Raw genomic sequence first — 6,011 nt, 5'->3', positions numbered from 1 at the left:
TCTGTTTGGATATGATTTGTCCCCCAAGAGTTCACACTGGTTCCCAATGCGGCTGCATAAAGTGTCACCAGCTGGCTGGGCTGGCAAGTAAAAAAAAAAACACACAAACATAGAAATACCTTTTTTGGGGGTCAGGATGGCCATGAGACCTCTGCTCCCACGCTGGAGGGCAAGGGGAGCTAGGGAGGCAAGAGGCAAGAGAGCAAGCACAAACTGAAACTCCCTTCTTTATGGGAAAAAGCCATTTGGTAGAAAGTTCCTCCCAAATAAGGTGAGGGATTGGGTTTTGACAGGTGAAGTCTTGCTGGGTGATGTCTTGTGGTCAGCAGATTGATTGACATCTTAGAAAGCCACACCCATCTCAAGTGCTGTGTGGGATCACAGGCAGAGCAAGAGAAAAAGCACACATATGTCACACAGCCCAATCAGGCAGTAATGTCAGGCCAGTCCACTCATACACTCAAATGTGCATAGCTCACACACACAGCCCACGGATGGCTCGCAACAATAAAGAGGTGGTGGGCCTTTGAGAGATGGGACCTAATGGAAGATGATCAGGTCGTTTGGGCCACTGCCCTTGAAAGAGATTTAGTAGTTCACATGGACCCTCTTAGTTCTGCAAGACTGGGCTGTTGTTGAAAGAGTGAGGCTGGCTTCTCTCTACTCCCTGGCTTCCTGTCTCACCATGTGATGTTGCCCTCTTTAAATATATTCTGACCACGATGTGCTGCAGTGAAAGGGGCCCTTACCAGAACCATAGCCATGCAATTTGGACTTTTAGCCTCCAAAACTATGAGTTAAACAAAATTTTCTTTATTAAATACCCATACTTGGGTATATCTTTATTAAATACCCATGGGTATTTTGTTGGAGCCATGAAAAATAATACCTAACTCAGACTCCATCTCTGCTATGCCTGATGCCTCAGTCAAACCTGAAAGTCATGGGACCCTAACTCTGGAGGCCTGCCCACTTTGTCCTTCCCCAGAACATCTGCTCTACCCTGTGAGACTCCCCCACCATGGCCTACCATCCAGAAGGCAGATCTGGGTCTCCCAGTACCGAGTCCCACAGAGGACCCAGACACAACTTTCTCTATTGAAACCCAGTTTCAGGGTTGGATCACCCCACGGACAGATGGGCATACTCAGGAACCCAGGAATGCCCATGTATAAATAAAAGTGACCTTTTTTTGAAATTATATATTTGGTAATTCCAAAAAACATATCAATATGGTCCTCATGGGGAACATCAGAACTTGATGAAACGTTCACTTTCCCCATTCACCTCTGTGCCATTAACAAATATATATTCTGTTGATGTGTGTCTTTGATAAGTGTATTTGTTTGCTAGGGCTGCCAGAGCAAACCCATGGACTAGGTGTCCTAAAAAATTATATTCTGTTGTGGACCTAGAAGACCAAGATCAAGGACATTTGGTTGCTTCTGGGGTATCTCTACTTGGCTGTGTTCTCACTCTCTCCTCTTGTGGTCTCTTTTAGGTGTATATACGTGCCTGTGCCAAATTTTTTCCTCTTAGAGGGACACCAGTTAGATTGTATTAGGGTCTACCCTACGAAATTCATTTTATTTTAATTATTTCTTTAAAAACCTTATTTCTAAATACAGTTACCTGCTGAGGCTAGGGCTTTCAACATATGAATTTTAGGGGGTGGGCACTATAAAATTTGTAACAATAAATACTCTTGCATATTGTGTTTATGCCTTATTATGTGTGTATATTTAATCTACATCAGTGGTATTACATATCTCATTTGATGGGGCTTTTATTTTTCTCCCAGCACCATCTTCAAGATTCATCCTCAGGGCTGGGGATGTGGCTCAGTGGCAAAGAGTTTGCCTACCAAGCAAGAGACTCTGGATTTGATCTCTAGCATTATTTTTTAAAATTTTCTAGCATTATTTTAAAAAATTATTTATGTAGCACTGACATGACATCCATCCAATCCATGGCTGCATGAGACTCTGGGGCTAATCTTTGCCACATTTGACTTCTCCACCCTCTCAACGACAACGCTTTATTGGGTTATAGGATATGCCAAAGAAGAAGAAGCCAAAGTGGGTGCATGTGAGACTGGGAGAAGAGGATGCCCAACTCCCTATCCCTTTTGTAACTAACCCACTCCTGATAGAAGCCTTATTGAATGGTGGGGGCGGGCACGACCTAATGCCCTCCTAAAGTTTCCACTCAACACTGTTCATTGGGGATTACGTGTTCAAAACATAGCAACTGCCCTACATTTTCTTTTATTAACTTTAGGGTTTTACCCCTTGCATTTAGGACTTCATTAGCAACTAGTATCCACCTTATATTATTATGTTCTCTTGTGGCAGGGGCACAGGATTGGGGCAAACCTCAGTCCTTTTAGTGCTCAGGATCCTTAAAGGCCTAACTTAGACCAACTAGAGGAAGAAAGCAGTAAAGGATAAAGAGCAGAATACTCATCTCTCTTGGACTTTAATTCCTCCAAGAAAACCCCACAGGATGGCCCAGTCACATCAAAAACTGATCTCAGCATCTTACACTAGTCTATAAAAATCCCATTGAGCCATAACTTAAGATTTATCACTTTATGTATGTTACAACTATTCTAAAAACATTTTTTTCCAGATTTTACAAAATAAGCCTGATCTCAAAAGGGAAAGAAAAGGAGAAGAAAAACTGAAGGAATAAACAGAATGAATAATAGAATAATAATAAAGGGGCTGGGGTTGTGGCTCAGTGCTAGAATGCTTGCATTGCATGTGTGAGGCACTGGGTTTGATTCTCAGCACCACATATAAATAAGTGAATAAAATAAAGGTCCACCAATAACTAAAAAAAGAAGAAGAGAAAGCTAAGGGATTCCATATACTTGCATATATATTGAGAAACCACATGACATGTATTTTTATTGAACTCACGCAAGACCTCATGAGGTGGATATTTGTCCCAGTTTAGAGAAACTGAGGTTCAGAAAGGTAATGTCAACCATCAAGGTCACACAGCAATGGCACTAGGTTTGCCTGATTCATCATCTCACCTTTTTAACCACTGGACACACCACCTGCCCAAACAGGTTCCTTTCCAGGCCTTATAACAAAGCACCATCTGATATTCAAAATAATAACTACAAATTAACAAGATGTTCTATAAGCCTTTGATTAGCACCTTAACAAGTCATCATGATTTCCATTTCTGGTAAGAAAACTCAGAAAGGGTAAATCATTGTGTCAAGGTCACAGCTAGTAAGAGATGGAGCCAAAATTCAAACCAAGAATATCTGACTTCAGGCCCACTGCCTTATCATCACTTTCACTGCCCAGTAGTTAAGAGGCCTGAATTTCACTCATTCATTCATTCCAACAAAACTTTTTAAGCGCCTACAATAGGCCAGGCCTGTTATAGTTCCCAGTCTCCTCATGCACAGAACAGAACTAGGGGAGTAGGATCTGGGATGGTAGATACCCAAATAGATGAAACATGTCAGGAGGACCGAATACCACAGAGTAAGTGGACAGTGCAGCAGGAAAAGGGCTTTCTGAAGAAGTGACAGCTGGTCTGATGGTTGGATTAACAAGAGGATTCTTTCTCGGAGTCTAACCTAGCAAGGGGGCAGAGTGGATGGGACTGTGTGTGTTTGTGTGTTTGTGCACGCGCAGTGGTGGAGATAGAACCCAGGGCTTCATGCAGTCCACCACTGAACTACGTACCCAGTCCTTCGATGGGACATCTGTCTACCCATAAAATCTAAGGGTTTTTTTTTTTTTTTTGGTTCCCCCCCCAAAAAAGAGGAATAAATAGTTTAAGAAAGAAGCCTACAGGGACCTATTAATACAGCGTGACTGGAGTCATAAAAGGGCCCAGGAATGGACTGGGTTAAGGTGAGGCTAGACATCATTGTGACGGTGCAGGGCGACCAGGCACGGAATACAGGGCAAAAAGAGCCCGGCTTGTTGGCTATAAGAAATGGGGGATGGACACAGAATCCCTCAGTCCAACTCTCCGCTACTCGGCCCTATTTCACCAATGCTCAAGGCAGAAAGGGACACAGCAGAGCAAGCCACACAGCCACCTACCCTTCGCCCCACCCGCAACAGACCGCGGAGCAGTCGCGCGCCGCGGCCCTGGACACCCTTACGCATGCGCGCCCACAGCTTTACAGGTAACTGACTAGAGCGAGCCGGCGCCGGCCCGCGGTGTGCGCCTGCGTCTAGAGGAGTCCGGACGGGGCGGGGCTTAGACACCGCCCTTCTCGGAACCGCCCCGCCCCTTTGAGTTTCTGGCGGGAAAGCTGCACGCGCACTTCTCTCCCACCACGCGCAACTGCCGTTTGTCGTTCGTGGCCTCCAGCCGTGTCCCGAGACTGGGACACGACTCCAGGTACGCCCTGCGTGCAGCAAGGTTATCCAGAGTAACCCTTTCATAGTCCGCCTGAAATCCTGGCAAGGCTCCCCCAAACACAGGACAGGTTCCCCAATAACAGCACCTTCCGAATTCTGTTAAAAGACCTCTTGAAAGCCTGACCAAACCTCCTCAAGTGCTAAAAGGAACCCCCTAGGAAATATTGCTGGTGACCCCTGAAATCCTGTCAGAATCTTCTAGAAATTCTGGCAGACTTGTGAAATCCTGCAAATTCCCTCCCAAGACCCAGAAATCCAGTCAGAAATGCAGGGACTTCCCAGAAATCCAGAGCCCTCCCCCCCAAAAAAAAACATCCAATCAGAGACCCCATGAATTCCAGCCCAGACTTTCCTCTCCAGAATGCCTCCCGGGACCTCCTGCTGCCCTCCACCCAGGTCCCAGGCTTCCAGTGTATGGAGGACATGGCCTCCCTGCTCCCTCGGGAGCTTGTCCCCGGGCCCTGTGGAGCTCCAGGGCCTGTTGGTACACTTGCAGGGACATGGCCCTGGCCCCTTCTGCCCCCTCCAAAATTCCTGGAGAGGTCTCTCTGTAAAGACCCCTCATTTTCTAGAACCTTCTAAAAGCTTCGGAGAAGTGTGCAGTGCCGGATCGTGTCTGGAGCAGGGAGAGCAGGGTCTTGGGAGCACTTGGTGAGGAGAGAAGAGCAGAGCAGCTCAGGGGCGGACACAGCACCCTCCTCCCATCTTTGGCCTTGGCCCAGGGTGTCCCCTTCAGCCCCAGGGGCTCGTGGTGTGGTTTTAACTGCTAATGATGTCCCTTTTTCTCCTGAAAGTGTCCTGGAGTTCAGACTAATGGGTAGGTCAACTGGTTATATTAGAGGAGGGACAGCACTTTCAGGCACAGGGGAAAGAGTCCCTAGCTCTCAGGGACCTCTAAAGGCTCCTCAGGGGCCTGTGAGGCAGAGCTGGACTTGAACAAGGAGAAGGGTGGGGTGGGTCTGGGTCTCAGGGGACCAGGGGTCATACTGAGCTGGAACCTGGAGAGCAGCAGGTTCAGAGGACAATGCTGAGTTCCCATGGCCCATGGAGGGCAAGGGACCTGAGGTGGGCTAGTGAAAGAAATAGTGACAAAAAAGAGGCAAGGAGCTTCAGACACCTCTGTGTGTTTTTCCAGCCTGAAAGGCTGGGGCTTAATCTGGAGGCACTAGGGATCCATCAAAGGCTAGGAGCAGGAGAGAGACAGGGTCAAACTGTTTTGAAAGGACAGTGGTCCAAATACAGGATAAAATTGCAAGAATGTCAGCTGCTGGGGCCATCTGGGAGCCAGACGCAGCACCTCATTCAGCCAGAGGAGCAGAGACAGGAAGGCAAGAAGGGTGTCCCAGGCAAAGACCAGAGATGGGAACAGCCAGTCCAGTTTGAGGAGTAGTATATGGTTCAGAGTTGCTAGAAAATCAAGTGATTTGAGAAGTTGAAACAGCTGCCCAGGCCATGCAGGGCCTTTGTTGCCACATCCAACCAGGCAATATCCCCAGAGCGCGGGGAAGCTATGGAAGGACACTGAACAGGGAAGGGGGCAGGTCTCTTCTGGGACCCTATGGAGCTAGACTCGGCCCTATGGACAAGCCCAGGGAGAGGACATTGCAG

This window comes from Spermophilus citellus (assembly GCF_964194105.1).
Source record: "Spermophilus citellus genome assembly, chromosome: 18".
Classification (NCBI taxonomy): Eukaryota; Metazoa; Chordata; class Mammalia; order Rodentia; family Sciuridae; genus Spermophilus; species Spermophilus citellus.
The sequence above is the reverse complement of the archived record's forward strand: the minus strand, read 5'-3'. Positions refer to the sequence as shown.